The sequence below is a fragment of the Odocoileus virginianus genome, unplaced genomic scaffold, assembly GCF_023699985.2.
Source record: "Odocoileus virginianus isolate 20LAN1187 ecotype Illinois unplaced genomic scaffold, Ovbor_1.2 Unplaced_Contig_17, whole genome shotgun sequence".
Taxonomy (NCBI): Eukaryota; Metazoa; Chordata; class Mammalia; order Artiodactyla; family Cervidae; genus Odocoileus; species Odocoileus virginianus.
The window spans coordinates 55,948-73,305 of record NW_027224334.1 but is presented as its reverse complement, the minus strand read 5'-3'; the positions used below and the strand labels follow the sequence as shown (position 1 = coordinate 73,305).

Below are 17,358 nucleotides of genomic sequence, written 5' to 3'. Positions count from 1 at the left end.
CAGATATTATAAAGGGGTCCCCACTGTGCCCTGTCAAAATCCCCTGAGCTTAAATAAATGTTGGTTGTTTGAAGCCAATCAAATTATAGGCATTATGAAGTAAGATATCCTGAACATTAATATGTGAAAATCAGAATTTGTTAAATGAGAGATTAGCGGCACATTGAATTTATATATAGATTATGCAAATATCTCCCTATGCATAGATTTTTCTTTTTTCTTAATAACATTTATCTCTTGATTTCAGTAAGCAGTGAATGAGCTGTGGAATGATTTGATAGATGCTGAATAGTTACTTCTCCAAACTGGCTCCCCCAAAGCCTGAGATTCATTTTTAATGATTTTAGGTTAAATTTGGTTTGAGAGGAACACACTGCTATGAGTTAATTTGGTTTAAAATAAACAAATTACTGAGAAAGTGACATATTTTTAGCGTTAGTACCCAGAAAAAGATGACAGTGGACGGCACAGGACAGGCTGGCCTTGAGTAAGTTAGAAACATTGGTCTTCTGGTTTTGCTCCCCAAAGTGTTACATTCAAACCACAGCACCAGCATCATGAGGGAGGGGGCCTGTTAGAAATGCAGAATCAGACTCCAGCCCAGACCTACTGAATCAAGCCTGCCATTAGACAAGATCTTAGGTGATTCTATGCAACTGAAACTTTAGAAGTGCTGGTTCTCAAACTTTAAAGTGTGCCAAAAATCAACTGAATGGCTTGTTAAAATGTAAAGTGATGAGCCCAAGTGCCTGATTTGACAGGTTGGGGGTGAGAATTTGCGTTTCTAACAACTTCTCAGGTGATGCTGCTGCTGCTGCTGCATCTGACCTGCATGATGATGCTGCAGCAGCATCTGCTGCTGATGCTGACCACATCTGGAGAACAACAACTCTAAAGCAGAAAGCAGGCTACACTGGGGAAGGCAAGATAGAAGTAACTCAGAATCTTGGGCCCCACTCCAGATCTACAGAATTAGACTCTGTGCTATTATCAACCTGTCTGAGAACATGGGGTGACTTTCCATGTATTTTCTGTTTATTCAAGGCTACCTTTCATCACTTAAGGATATTTTTAGATTTCCTCACCTAAGTTTTGCAAATATTGTACATCTGCATTCTTCTTTGCCACTAGTCTAATGTTTTCCTTTTTCCATGGTATTTTCTAAGTGCTAGTTAGAGTACAAGAAAAAGCTATTACTTAATGCATATATAAAGAAAGCTGAGCACAGAAGAATTGATGCTTTTGAAATATGGTGTTCGAGAAGACTCTTAAGAGTCCCTTGGACAGCAAGGAGATCCAACCAGTCCATCCTAAAAGGAAATCAGTCCTGAATATTTATTGGAAGGACTGATGCTGAAGCTGAAACTCCAATACTTTGGCCACCTGATGTGAAGAACTGACTCATTTGAAAAGACCCTGATGCTGGGAAAGATTGAAGGCGGGAGGAGAAGGGGACGACAGAGGGTGAGATGGTTGGATGGCATCACTGACTCAATGGACAAGAGTTTGAGTAAACTCCAGGAGTTGGTGATGGACAGGGAGGCCTGGTGTGCTGCAGTCCATGGGGTTGCAAAGAGTCAGACGTGACTGAGTGACTGAACTGAATGCATTTATTTTTAAACCTCTATACTTTACTATTATTTTATTCTTTGTAGAACTTTTTGCATTATAAAATAACTATTTTGCAGCCACTGATGACATAATGGATCTGGATAATAAATAATGAATTCTGAACTACTAGGTGAAGGCAGGATGGATGAAGAGCGTGCAGCTCAAAGCCGCTCATTTGTCTCAGCATCCCTTAAAATGAGCCCTTTGTTCTCAGTCGCTCAGTCATGTCTGACTCTTTGCAACCCCACAGACTGCAGCCTCCAGGCTCCTCTGTCCATGGGATTTTTCCAGGCAAAAATACTGGAGTGGGTTGCTACTTTCCTCCTCCAGAGGATCTTCCTGACCCAGGGATTGAACCCGCATCTCCTGTGTCTCTTGCATTGAAAGTGAAAGGAAAGGGAAGTCACTCAGTTGTGTCCAACTCTTTTTGATCCCATAGACTATAGCCTACCATGCTCCTCCATCCATGGGATTTTCCAGGCAAGAGTACTGGAGTGGGTTGCCATTTCCTTCTCCAGAGGATCTTCCCGACCCAGGATTGAACCTGGGTCTCCTGCATTGTAGGCAGACGCTTTACCATCTGAGCTACCAGGGAAGTCCTCTTGCGTTGGCAGGCAGATTTTTTTTTTTTTTTTAACCACTGAGCCCCCTGGGAAGCCCCAAAATGGGCCAACCACATACTATGTGCCTCCTAATGTTATGCAGTACAGAAGTTAGTACAGTACAACCTGTACAATACTGTTTCCTAAAAAAATAAATTCTGAATTTAATCAAGATCTTACTATTAGTGTCAAGGAAAAGCAGGCAAAAGAAAACAAGTTAATTAGCACCATGAGAAAGCAGCCACGTAAATCTAGAATATAGGACGTGCCATTGGACATATGACCCAGATTTCCATAAACAAATGGCATTTTAAGAAGGAGAATAAAAGAGACATAACGGCCAGAAACAACATGCGGGCCTTATTTGTATCCTGTTGCAAGCAACGAACAGACACAGGATATCTTTGAGATATTTAGAAAAATATGAATGAGTATTGAATGGAAATGAGGTTATTCAAGGAACTGTTCATTTTTATGTGCATGATAATAGCATGTTGGTTTATGTTTTACCAGTTTGAGATGCACATTGAAATATTTATATGTGAATTACCAGAAAGTCTAGAGTTTTCTTTAAAATATTTCATCACAAAAAGGGGGAGCTGATAGTTGAAACAAGATTGGCAAAACATTGATACTTATTGAAGTAGGATAGTAGGTGCATAGGATTCATTACATAATCTCTGTATATTTGAATAGATCTGAAATTTTTCATAATAGCTATACAATGAAATAAGTCATGTGCTCACCTCAGTTCTTCTGCTGAAATTTTGTCAATCAACTCCTGCTTGCCCAGAGTCTACCTTCTAGTAGTATTCTCAGAAAAAGTTCTCAGGAATCCTATTCCCTGAATTTTTATGTATTCAAGTTATTGGCCTACTCTGTACTTAAAGGACAGTTTAGCTGGTTCATACTTTCTCTACTTGAGTATATTTTATGTGTTACTCTAGTCTCTTCTGTCATTGAACTTTGTTAAGGGAACATCTGATGCTATCTTACTAATATATTGCTAATATCAATTTTTTAACCTATATTCTCAAAAAACCCTTTCTTCATCTTTGAAGTCTAATGACATACTAAATATACTTTCAGATAGATCTTTTGGATCAATTTTCCCTGCTATTAGTTACGTTCTTTCATCATGGAGAAATATTTTCTCTCGTTTCAAGAAAATTGAGTCTATGTGTTTCTCTTTATTCTCCTTGTCACTCTAGTTGGTTTTCATGAAATCTTATGGTTTTAGATTCAGAACCAAGCTACGACTATGTTCTTATTGAAATTTCATTAACTGAATAATACTTTTAAAAAGCTAAGTTATCTTGGGGTCTTGATTCTTGTTTAAACCATTCCTACACTCTCCTCCTTTGTTCACTCATGCAACCAGAATAAAGTCAATAGTTGACATTTTGACATTTGCAGCCCCTTACCTATGACATAAAGAGTAAGGAGCTTTGGATCTGTACATGCTTCTTTTATTTTTTTAATTTTTGTATGTACATGCTTCTTTTATGTAGCAGCTTCAAGGATGACTGTTCTCATTTGTGTGGTTGCTGCCTTGATTGTTATCATGTATTCAACCAATCTCTTCATTCCCCAAAGTTCCCAAGGGAGCCTAGATTGCCCTGAGGAGCTGACACAAGGAAGGATCTGGCTCCAGTTTTCATTGTTTAACACAGTGGCTTCTGACTAAACCTTAATGAAGCCTTAAATGAGTACTGGGACATAATGAGGTTTTAGGAGAGGTAAGGAGGCAAGCTGAACTACTGAGGCTGAACTTGAACATGGAGGGTAACCCCAGAAGGAGGCCTGTGTTACTTGCAGGCAAGGCAAGTGCGAGTGCCTTTGTACTTATACCTATTGGAGTAGGGTTTTGGTCGAGAGCTTTAGGTTAGTTTAATTCATTTTGGAGGTTGGAAGATTCTTATTACAAATATAAAATGTCATATTTGATTCTGGAGGAAAACTGCTTTTAGGCTGCTTCAAATAATATTTTCAAAGTTCAGTTTTTTGTTAAAATTGAGTTATGCAGAAAGAATATTTGCCTAGCCAAATAAAATAATATTTGTAAGAGAGATAATATTCTAAATTTTGCTACTCCACTAAAGAGGAAAGGCAGAATTAAAATTTGTTAAACTAGTATGTGTTGGATGTTTTACATATAATTTGTATTCAAATTTTCACAAGCATACTGGGAAAGGTGATTGTTTCCACCTTTATGAATAATATTAAATTTCAAAAAGTTATGTTTAAGCCACAGGTAAGAGATGGAGCTTAAGTTTGGACCTGAATTAGTCTGACTCAACTTCTGTCACATAAATACTGCCTCATGGTGGTGTATTCTCAAGTGTTCATTTAATCTTTTAAAGCGAATTTCCTCACTTGTAATATTTGAGTGTTGGATTAGCACACTATTTGAGTGTTGGATTAGTACACCAGAGTTTTTTTCAATTCTGTTGTCCTGAGTCTTAAGGCAGTAGCCCATAAATTCCTAGTTCCATGGTCTTCTTGGTGTACTCCGGGAATTGATGTCTATCTCCAAGTTTCTTGGTCTCTATTTGGGCCCTTGGCCTCTTTCCCTTTCTGCACAGTGTTTTCACTTGGGTTTCTAGACATTTGAGATAGTTATGCTCTAACTATGCTTCTCGTTCACCGTATTGATGAGGTGAACCAGAAGCGCAGTTAGAACATGGCATCACTGTCATATTTTATTTCCTCAGGTAAAAATTACAATTGATAAAGAAGAAATTTTCAGCAATGGAAAGTTCATAAAAGATTTAGAAGAGTACCCCAGATTTAATATTTATATCTTTGAGAGCACATCTTTCTGTCTGTCTGTATGACCAGCTGTCTTTTCAGTTTCAAATTTCCTGACCCTACAGCCACACCAATGCCAGAAAAAAAATCTTTAAAACATTTTAAATTGTAGTAACTGAGATTAAATTGGGGGAAATGAATTAATTTACTTAATCACATTCTCTAGATCGTTTTAAGGAAGAGGATAAAGTAAGAAAAGTTATTAATTCAGGTGAGGTTGAATAATTTTGCTTTAGAAAAATACCTCAAAATATACACATCCTTTGGCAGAGGAAACAACCTATAAAATGGTTACTAGTTGCATGGTGGTGGTGGTTTTGTCACTAAGTCATGTCTGACTCTTTGCAACCCCATGGACTGTATTCTTCCAGGCAAGAATACTGGAGTGGGTTGCCATTTTCTTCTCCACTAGTTGCATGGTAACAACATTTTATTCTTAGATTTTTAACATAAAAGGATGTGCTTCTGCAATAATAATAATTGCTGATGGTATCAACAGATCAAGAAGATTTCTTCAAGGTGTTTTGTTGGTGTTTGCTCCAAGAGAGGAAACATGAGAGATAGTAATTAGGGTTTTTAAAAGGCTTGCTTCCTTAAACTATTGGCTAACTACGAGTGAGTTTCACCTGATGCTAAAAAGGAAATAAAGCAGTTAAAGAAATATATAGTTGCAAACATATAGTTACAAACTGGTGTTTGATCAATTTCATCTTCTTTGGCCCTTGGCAGTTTCTTTCCCTACCTCCTCCCAAATGGGATAAACTAGTTATCCCAACACTGATGGGCATTGTTTCAATCACGACTCTCCTTGATTATATCCCTCTAATGTTCTCCACATTTTTTCCCAATGACATTTTATTTTATTTGAAACACTTAAAGGAGATAAAAAAAAAAAAGGTAACTCTGGAAGCATCTGAACTGAGGGAAGGAGGAGTAGCAGTCCCCACATGCCACCTCACCTCTGCGGTGACCACCCTGGTGCATCAAGAAAACTCGTGCTCCAAAGCAGTGGGTGCCATTAAAGACTGCATGCGTGTGTGAGTGCATGCTAAGTCGCTTCAGTCGCATCTGACTCTTTGAGACCCTGTGGCCCATAGTCTGCCAGGCTCCTCTGTCCATGGGACTCTCCAGGCAAGACTACTAGAGGGGTTGCCATACCCTCTTTCAGAGGCTCTTCTTGACCCAGGGATCGAACTCCCTTCTCTTAGGTCTCTTGCATTGGGAGACAGGTTCTACCACTAGCGCCACCAGGGAAGCCCAAAGATCACACAGGGAGCATTTAAAAAAATTCTGATGCCTGGGCCTTATTCCCAGAGACCATCATTTAACTGGTCAAAATTAGGGCCTGGGCATCAGAATTTGGGGTAGGGAGAAGCTGATGAGTCTATGAAATAGTCAGGGTCGATAACCATTTCTCTGGTGCAGCATTGAGAGGTCAGGGCAAATCTGGACAGAATCTTACTTGTGACACAAACTAAGAGACTCACCAAGCAGGGCTGACTGCTCCAGAGCATGGCTGGCCTGCCCGTGTGTCTCCGAATCTCCAGGCTCAGGTAGAGCTTGCTTGAGCTTTTGGGGTTTTGTTTCCCAGAGTGTTTCCTCAACTATTCTCACCCCCAGTTAGGAATTTCATGGTAAATAGTTACATTAATGAAATGCTCCCAATGCTATTGCTGTTTTCAACCCGAACACTTAAGTTTGTTTCATAAGTCACTCTCTTTCATGAGTTTCTTCCAAATAAGTTAAGCCATAGGAATAAAATCAAGAATCTCCAATGGAAAATTAAGGACAGCCTAGATTTCATGTGCTGAGATGCCTGAAAGATTGAACACTTCCTTCTGGAACATCTTTGGTAATAGTGCTAAGGAGACAAGATGCCTGGAAAGAGCCAGTTTGCCTGTAAGACTTGATCAAGAACAGAAGTGGAAGACAGGCATTCATAAGTGAGGGGAGGTAACTTGCAGAATTTACTGAGCCTTAAGAGATACTTCTCTGTGTCTAAAAGAAAAATAATATTATACAGATGTAGTCTAAAAAAAAAGTTAAAGGGTAACTTTCCTGCAGGTGCCTTGGCTTCATACCGAGAATCTGCCAAAGCAATTGATGCAGTCCTCTGGGTTAGACCCGCTCAGCCTGCAGAATCCACCGACCTTGTGGTTATGCACACAAGCTTGTTCACAAAGGAAAGCTTCCCATGCTTTTTTTCTTTCACCCCTCCCAGAGGTACAAAGGGAACAGAGTCAGTGTGCGGGTGTTTATATAAGGCAGTTCTTGCTCCTCAGAGGGGAAAATTCAGTCTGAATAGTTATATTTGTTTAAAAAGGTTTTCTTATTTTTAAGAAACAGATTTCTGGACCAAATGGTAAGAATTTTCAAAATATTTTGTGTGTGCCCTTTGCTGTTAATATTCATCATTTTTAAATATTGAGAATTTTCTGACTACAAAGGGTTTTTCTTTCCTTTTGATTTTTCTGTCTTCTCTGCTCGACAATGTTACTAACAAGGAAAATGGTCTGACATTCAGCTAACTGAGATCAGCCTTCTCTGGAATGCTGTGTGATGCTGTGCTGTGACTTGCATGGAATTTAATCCCTGTTTACTAAGGGCTCCCACTTATGTTAATACCATATGTTGGAAAAAAGTAAAGTAAGTCAGTAGGCCTCTACCTCTAGATTATGAGCTAGTCTTTGAAAAATAGCAATTAACAGCAAAGAAAGGTGTTGTGTTGGGGCTTAGTCTGATTCCCTTCCATTGCTTGATTGCCGGAGGAGAGGAAGCAGGAATCCTAGGAAGGGGTTGGGGATGGGGCACGTGTGGTGCGTCAGCCCTGAAACCCACACCCCAGTGCTGCGCTGGGAACTGCGCTCTGACCTGCTCTCCGATTGCCACCGTGTAGGCTGTGAACCGGACCCTCCTGGTCTTTCCAGGCACTTCTGACGAGTGACCCAGGCTGTCACTTGGCTTCTTCCCCACCCCTGCTCAGCTCCCCGTAGGCATCACAGGTAAGGAGTGCCTGGCTCCCGAACGCAAGGTAGACTCTGGGGACTCCAGTGTTCGAGGACCTCAGTTTCCCACTTCAATCTTTTGGGTGCGGATGGGAGCCCATAATGTCTAAATCCTCAAACATCTATTTAAAAATTATTCTAGTATAAAGCAGTGACAAGATACCTAAAAATTCAGGATTGCGGGGTCTTTGTCCCAGAGTCACAATTGTTGGCTGTTAAACGATTTCATGGAGGTGAAATTAGCGGTGGCCCCCTGCACCTTCTCCCTCTTCCCACCCCACTGCGTTAAGATTCCTGGCAGGTTATCCGGGTTATGGCTTTGAGTTGCCTGACATGCAGAGATTTGAGCTGAGTGTGGAGAGCACATGTTGCAGAAGAAGGAAGGTGTCTTATCACTGGTGATGTTGACCACTAACTAGGCAGCATCAGAGGCGTGCTTCTGGCCCCAAGGCAGTAAAAGCAGCATGAATGCGTTACCTTCCAAAAGGATCAGCGAAAACCAGTCCTCCACATCAGTGAGAGATTTTAACAAAGGGCAAATGTTCAGTTCAGTTCAGTTCAGTTCAGTCGCTTAGTTGTGTCCGACTCTTTGCAACCCCATGAATCACAGCAAGCCAGGCCTCCCTGTCCATCACAAACTCCCAGAGTTTACTCAAACTCATGCCCATCGAGTGGGTGATGCCTAGCCATAAAAATGTTCCAAGGCTCCCTTTATTTTATGCCATTCAGGTTGCATTTCTTTGTCTATCCCTTTAAGTAAGTGGTGTGTAAAAGGCAAAAGTGTGTATCTGTTTATGTGTATCTGTGTGTTGCGGGGGTGGTGGGGGCACCGTGGGAATGGAGGTAACTTTAACATTGAGATTTAAATTTTTATCCTAGTAAGAGAAAAAAAAATAATAAAACGTTTAAAGCACAGAAAAAAGCCTCCCTGAGTTTTGTGCACAGAATTAAGATGTCAACATAATCAGGTATGCTCTGCATGGTACTGGGTGCATTCCATTTAGGCTTACACTTAGAATTGGAAATGGCAACCCACCCCGGTATTCCTGAGCCTTGCTGGTGGCTCAGTCGGTAAGGAATCTGCCTGCAATGTGGGAGACCTTGGTTCGATCCGTGGGTTGGGAAGATTTCCTTGGGGGAGGGCATGGCAACCCACTCAAATATTCTTACCTGGAGAATCCCATGGACAGAGGAGCCTGACAGGCTATATAGTCCATGGGGTTGCAAAGAGTCGGACACAACTGAATGATTGATTATTACTACAGAATTGTGAAATATGGTGATTTTCGTGGAAGGTACTTTTTTAAAAGATAAAGTATATTGTTAAGAAAATGAAGGAAGCCAAATATAATCAGAAAAAAAAAGAGCAAAAGTAAAATACAGAAGCATAAGGAACAAAACTGTTTGCTTTGTTTTGTTTTTAAGAGGAAAAAACACCCTAAGATATACTGATGCCTCTGACTTGAATGGCCTGGTTTAAGTTCACTTCACCCAGGCAGTTTCTCTCTTCACGTAAAAATATCAGGTCATCTCTGGTAACATTCTCTGGAAAAACACAGAATGCCAAGAGAAAGGACTGCAAGGGGTTTAGAAAAAGAGAAGCAAAAGCAAAACCCCCATAGGATTAGAGGACCAGAAATTTTATGATTGGTTCTTTTATAAGAAATTTAAAAGAAAAACCAAATACTATCTACTGTAGCACAATATCATTTTTGTCTTAGGAGAACTTAGTTATCTCCCTTCCACCAAAGTATCTCTGAGTTTAGTGTTCTAAGAAATGTCTGCCCCACTCTTGCTAATGGTCTAAAATATTTACTTTCAACTAACAATGTGGTTTCACTTGGACTGCTTCCTAGGAGAAACATTTTCTTTTTTGGAAAGGTTTGCTTACTTGACTATTGTCTGCAAAATGCATAACAATGACAATTCCCTTCTTCATTTTTTTTTTTCCCCAGATCCAAAATTAGCATTTTATTCAGAACGCTGGTACCTTGTAGCTAGCATGCTAAATGGAGCCTGCTACACTATTGTATACAGGAATTCTAGCCGCTGGAACAAAGAAAAACAAACAGTAGCATCCGTAAGATGAATAAAGCAACTAGAGTGTTCACAGGTAAAGTAAGACCCACAAATCACTGCTACCAATTTCCTCGATGGAAAGAGTAAGTTTCTTTTTTCTTTTTCCCCATGTGGGAAAGTCTCAGGATGTTTTTCATACCCGAATCCCCTCTCTGAGGGGTCCCCTTTGATGGCCATGCTTTCTGTTTCACTATCCTCTTGTTTCTCCTGGTGGCTCAAATGGTAAAGAATCTGCCTGCAATGCAGGAGACTTGGGTTTGATCCCTGGGTCAGGAAGATCCCTTGGAGGAGGGCATGGCAACCCACTCCAGTATTCTTGCCTGGAGAATTCCATGGACAGAGGAGCCTGGCAGGCTACAGTCCATGGGGTTGCAAAGAGTCGGACACGACTGAGTACAATGGACAAGGACAGGCCTTTGAAAACCAAGACAGTCAGTCCATAGTTTGGCTGTGGGTCTGTGGAAGTGGCTTAGTATGAAAACTCCGCCCAACAGAGGGCTAGTGACTGGCTGCACAGGCTAGAGGCTCTGTTTTTGGGAGTTTGAATGTGAGACACAGAGAGAATCACAGGTTAGATGACGGCAGAAAGCAAAAAACACCTGGAGTAAATGAGTAAGTAGAAATCAAGAGGCGGCCAAACGTGTGAGGCAGCAGAATCACTGAGATGGAGAGAAGATAAAGAAGAATAAAATGATAGTAGGTAGCTGCAAGAGCTTAATAACCAGAGTAGTTGAGTCACTAAAATGGCAGAAGACTGCAGTAAGGAACCATAAATGCCTGCTACTGAGTTGACAAGATAAGACTCCGTTTCTATTCTTCCGTGAGGCCCAGCTCTGGTGTCCCCAGCATCCTCACAGCAGGCCCCTACAACCTGACATCCTAATGCTGGCAGCATACAAGAGGCTACCTAACACAGTTTTGTTCCATGAGGAGTTTTAGGATACATTTCAAACATTTTCCATAAGAAATGGGAATAATTTATTTAAATGATCAATTTTGTCTCTTAGCTTCTTGAGATTGTAAAACTTAACTATAAGTGTGTTTGGAAAGCATGAGAAATATTTTTCTGTAACTAAGAAGATGTTTCTTAGATCTTAGACCAGAGAAAGGTACAACTGTATTTTTTATTTGCCCTTATAATAAACTGGAAGACATATGAGCCCATTAAGTTAAGTGAAATGGGATTGGATTACCTCTTTAATGCTTGCATTTTGTAATCACAATTGACACCAATGTAATAAGAATGAATCTTCTCCTGAAAATTTCTACACTCCTGTAAATCATGGAAAAAATAAACATTTCAGTAAAATTATCAAGATGAGTTCCTTGTCTATTATTCAGGGAGAGTCAGTTATTTTCCGGTTCAGGATCCTTTTGTAATTCAAATCTTGTTATTGCTGATTTGCTGTTGTGAGCAACTAGATACTTTTAGAGCATTGTATTTTCACCGTAGTAAATATTACTTGAAATAAGGGGGCTTTTGCAGGTAATGAGAGTTACAGTAAGAGAGGAAGAGAGAGGAAAGTCTTTAATTTGGCGATGAATACGGCCCACTGCCCTCTTCTGGACAGACTAGGAGGAGCAACATGAAACAGATCGCCAGCCCAGGTTGGATGCATGAGACAAGTGCTCCGGGCTGGTGCACTGGGAAGACCCAGAGGGATGGGAATGGGGAGGGAGGTGGGAGGGGGGATCGGGATGGGGAACACATGCAAATCCATGGCTGATTCATGTCGATGTATGGCAAAAAACCACTACAATATCGTAAAGTAATTAGCCTCCAACTAATAAAAATAAATGGAAAAAAAAAATAAATTCACTTCAACAATATTTAATGAATGTCTACAACGTGCTGGTTTGCCATGGCATGATGTGCCAAACCCCAAGAATGCCTGAAATTATCCTTTCCTTTGAAAAGTTTATAGACATGATGGGGAAATGAAATTCAATATAATTTTTCTGGATAATCTATGTAAGTATCAAGTCAAACTTTATGTGTATTACTGTAACTCAGGAAAACTTCATCTTATTTTCATTCATTGTAAAACAGTTTTGTTTTTGTTGGATGGAGAACAGAAATATATATAAAAGAAACTGGCCAGCAGCAAATTCTTGGAAGATCAACAGGCATAAAACACAGTGAAACTGTGTATCACAGCCTGATTAAAAGATTGAACTAAAATACAGCCTTATGTTGCCCTATTTTCAGAATAAAGATGTTCTGAGTAAGGCTGATCATGAGTTCCTTTACCTTTCCAAGGTTTCAACTGATAATATTCAAAGTAAAAGATTTCACTTTTGCTTTTCAGAATTTATTGCAAGCACAATATATGGAGTTCCAATTTTTTTCAGCCTAAGGATCAGAATTTTGAGTTTTATAAGTCTGTTTCTATCTTTTATATATTTTATATCATATTTTTCTCTATTTAAAATTTTCATCTTACTGTGACAATGCCAGTGATGTGATGTTTATTCTAGAAAATCATAAATTCCCTCTATACCCCTCAGAGCAACCATCATAAAGACATTGACCTAACAGTAAAAAGCTTTCCAGGCTTTGGTGAACAAAGTTTACACCAGACCAACTATTTGTAAACACTATCAGTAATGAGAAGACACGGATGCTCTGAGAGAGACTTTGGAAGCTCCAATCAGCATACTCAGCTGTTTGTGATTACAGTTCTGTGTTCAGAGTTTAGCTAGGGAAAGCAACACCTGAAAATCCGGAAACTACAGCTGGATGAGGTCTCACCTGATACATATGGACATTGACCTTTGGACAAACTGTATGATTTGCTCAGGGTCATAAAGTGGGAATGTGGCTGAGCAGGATGTGGACTCATATTTAATCTCCATTACATTGAACTTGGTTAGACTACTGCTCCGAATCTGATGAGGATTGGAGCTCCTCATGTTTAAGCTACTTTTAAAGGCAACATTCTAATATTTCTTGTCAGGCCCATCCTTTATGATTATCTTGATTCAATGATGAAGTTTTTCTCTGATTCAATTCTTCTAATAATAAAATTTTTATCATAAATGTGTTTGGAAACCAAGAAATACATTTTTGTGTAATAAGGAGCTCTCTTTTAGACCTTAGACCAGACAGAAGTACAATTTTATTTTTGACTTGCTCTTATAATAAACACAGGGATATATGCCTGTTAAGTTTAAACTCTCCAGTATTTCATGACTACAACTAAAATCAGCTAGGGTAACTCTACTGCAAATTCTGCATTTTCATTTTTCTCAGAATGGTGGTCATAATAGGAGAAAAGTCTTCAAAGGTATATTTTATATTTTTACTGAAGTATAGTTGGTCTTCATGTATTAGTTTCTGATGTGCAGCAAAGTGATTCAGTTATATATATACACACACACATATATGTATATTCTATTCAAAGGTCTATTTTAAAGAAACAATTAATTTTTGGAAAAAACACTGGAACAAAGTCAGAAGAATTAAATTCTAAGCTGGCTTTTTTCTCTGAAAGCTATACATTTAAAAAATTGAAGTATAGTTGATTTGCAGCATTATATTTGTTTCAGATGTATAAGAGTGATTTATATTTTTATAAATTATATACCATAGTATTAAAAATATTTTCTATATTTCTTGTGCTTTACATTACATCCATGTGACTTATTGATTTTATGACTGATAGTTTGTACCTCTTAACTCCCTTCAACCATTTTATCGCTCCTTTCATATCTCCCTGCTCTGGCAACCACTAGTTTGTCCTCTCTATCTGTAAGTCTGTTTCTTTTTGGTTATGTTTGTTCATTTATTTTGCTTTTTAGATTCCACATATAAGTAAAGTCATATACCATTTGTCTTTCTCCGTCTGACATCTCACTTAGCATAATACCCTCTAGGTCCATCCAGGTTGTTGCAAACTGCAAGATTTTATTCTTTTTTTTTATGGCTGAGTAGCAGTCCATTATATATGTGTGTGTGTGTGTGTGTGTGTGTTTCATGTCTTCTTTATCCATTCATCTGTTGATGGGCACTTAGGTTGCTTCCATATCTTGGCTACTGTAAACAATGCTGCAATGAACATAAAAGTGCATATATCTTTTTCTAATTAGTGTTTTTATTTTCTTCAGGTAAATATGTGAGTGAATTGCTAGTTCTATTTTAGTTTTTTTAGGAATCTCCATACACTATGAAAATAGTGAATGCATCAATTTAGATTCACATCAACAGTTAAACTGGCTTTTCTTCTTTATGTGTTCGTGGTGACATCATCTAAGTCTTAATTACATTGTCAGTAAAATGAGGCTAATGACAGATGCTTTTTTACTTCACACTGTTCTTGTAATAGAAAAATAGATAATAGGTGGAAATTACTTTGAGCTTTTCTTCAGAAAAGCTCTGTATTACTCACGTTTTAAAATATTATATGCTGCTGCATATCACGTTATAATGCTGCTGATTATTATATATTGTCTTAAAATTTGTAGTTGTATTTTGAAGCAACAATCACAAAAAGTACACTTGTATATGGAAAAATAAAATTAGAAATTCATCTAATTCATACATGTTTAACAGGAAGTTGAGTTCATAATTAGCCTATGTCCTTTTTTATATAAAATGTAAAGCTAACTAAAGATTCTTTGCCATCAGTGATTTGGTGTCTGGCATGAGATTTCTTCTCACACCACTAGATGGCGCAACTTAAGGGTTCAGTTCAGTTCAGTCGCTCAGTCTTGTCCGACTCTGCGACCCCATGGACTGCAGCACACCAGGCCTCCTTGTTCATCACCAACTCCTGGACTTTACTCAAACTCATGTCCATTGAGTTAGTGATGCCATCCAACCATCTCATCCTCTGTCGTCCCCTTCTTCTCCCGCCTTCAATCTTTCCCAGCATCAGGGTCTTTTCAAATGAGTCAGTTCTTCGCATCAGGTGGCCAAAGTATTGGAGTTTCAGCTTCAGCATCAGTCTTCCAGTGAATATTCAGGACTGATTTCTTTTAGGATGGACTGGTTGGATCTCCTTTCAGTCCAAGGGACTCTCAAGAGTCTTCTCCAACACCACAGTTCAAAAGCATCAATTCTTTGGCGCTCAGCTTTCTTTGCAGTCCAACTCTCACATCCATACATGACTACTGGAAAAACCATAACTTTGCCTAGACTGACCTTTGTTAGCAAGGTAATGTCTCTGCTTTTTAATAAGCTGTCTAGGTTGGTAAAGACTGTCAAAAGAATTTTTCAGAAGCCTAGAGACAGAGTGACAATCCGTTGTGTGGAAAAAGACGAAGAAAGCGAGAGAGGAGAAAATGTTATTAATACCCAAAGTCAAATAGTTGTCCCCTCTCAGAGGCAGAGGCATAAAGTCAGGAGACCTGTTCCTACATGCAATCTTTCACTAATCAGTTCTTTGGAGAATCACTTCACTCATATGGGCATAGATTTCTTCATCTAGTCAATTTCCTTCAAATGCATCCTCTTTCTCTCTTTTGTTGTTTGGAGCCAGGACACAGTCATGAGTTCTGTGGAAGCCATGACAGGTCAGTATACAGTATACTGTGTACTGTACACTGTATACAGTAGATCAGTATACAGTAGGTACTCGGGAAGAATGATGGCAGTGTTCTGTACAAGTGCATGGTCTGAGAGGGCAGCCAAAGGGAAGTCACACCATTAGGTTCTGTTCCCGATTGTTCTCTGCCCCACGGCAGCATGTGACTAGGTGAACTCCCTCTGACCTTGCCCCACTTCTCTATAACACCAGCTCTGGAACATTTTACACTTGCCTCCTCCAGGAGAGTTTACAAGGGCTAATGAGATAATGCTACTGAAAGCCAAACCTTTTAACAAAAGCTACTAATTATAAGCAAAGCATCAGTGGCTGAGTATAAAGTCAGACCCATCATCTGTGTTAAAATGCTCTTGAACTGGGTGACATCATCCCCACATGTAAAAGAACACTTTGTTGGAGAGGTGGAAATGATCAACAGGGAGGAAATCGGGTCTTTGAAGGAAAGTGCAAAGGCCAAGAGACAGCCCCTCTGCGCAAGAGAAGGGTGAGGGTGACAGAACATTTTCTTCATTAATAAGGAATCTTGTATGGGTGTGAAAGTTGGTTTTTTCCCCAATCACTGAGGATAGGAGGGGCTGACAAGAATTTATATGACATTGTAAAGACCAAAAAGACGTAAAATGTTTAGAGAAGAGATATTTGGAGAGTGGATGTTGCACATGTTCTAGTTTTATACCAAACAGACCTGTTTCTTTTAAGTCTTTTTTTTACAACAGACCTCTAGAACTTACTTTTTTTGGGTGGGGGGGGGCTGCATGGCATAGCACATGAGATCTTAGTTCCCCAACCAGGGATCAAACCTGCACACCCTACATTGGAAGCATGGAGTCTTAACCACTGGACCATCAGAGAAGTCTCATAGAGCTCAATCATCTTGCTTGACTGAAACTTCATGCCTGTTGATTAGTAATTCCTTATTTCTGCCTCCCCTCACCTGCTGGCAACCATCATTCAACTCTTTGATTCTGTGAATTTAACTATTTTAGATACTTCGTATACCAGATTTGTCATTCTGTAATTGACTTCAACCATGTTGTTGCATATTGCAGAATGTCCTTCTTTTTAAAGACTGAATAGTATGCATGCTGTTGATGTCGTATCCATGAAATCACTGTCAAGACCAATGTCATGAGACTTTCCCCTATAGTCTGTTTCAGGAGTTTTAGAGTTTGGGGTTTTATGGGTTTTTTAAAATCCATTTTGAGTTGGTTTTGTGTATAGTATAAGATAAGGGTCCAGGTTCATTGTTCTATGCTTTCTTAGCACCATTTGTTGAAAAGGCTGTGCTTTTTCCATTGCCTTACTCAGTGGTGAAAACAAGGGCTTTTCTTCTAAGATTCAGAACCAGGTAGGGCTGCCTGCTCTTACTACTTCAACTCAACATAATACTGGAAATCACAGTAAGAACATTCAGGCAAGAAAAAGAAAGAAAACACACCCCAATTGGATAAGAAGTACAAACCTCTTTTTGCAGATGATATGATCTTATACATGAAAATCTTAACAACTATACAAAAAGCTGTTAGAACTAATACCTAATTTCAGTAAGCTGCAGAATACAAAATCAACATACAAAAATCAGTACTGTTTCTATACACTGACAATGAGCTATCACCCCTCAAAAAGAAAAAAGAAAAAGCCCATCTATAATTTCCATCCAAAAAAGGATGAAATTCCTAGGAATAAACCTAACTAAGGAGGTGA

The 17,358-nt window shown here is 39.2% G+C and overlaps 1 protein-coding gene across 2 annotated transcripts in view; it reads right to left on the bottom strand.

Annotated features, from left to right (window-relative positions):
- The window catches only part of TRAPPC3L (trafficking protein particle complex subunit 3L), a 64,870-nt gene that overhangs the window by 14,949 nt on the left and 32,563 nt on the right, over nt 1–17,358 (bottom strand). The window lies entirely within an intron of this gene.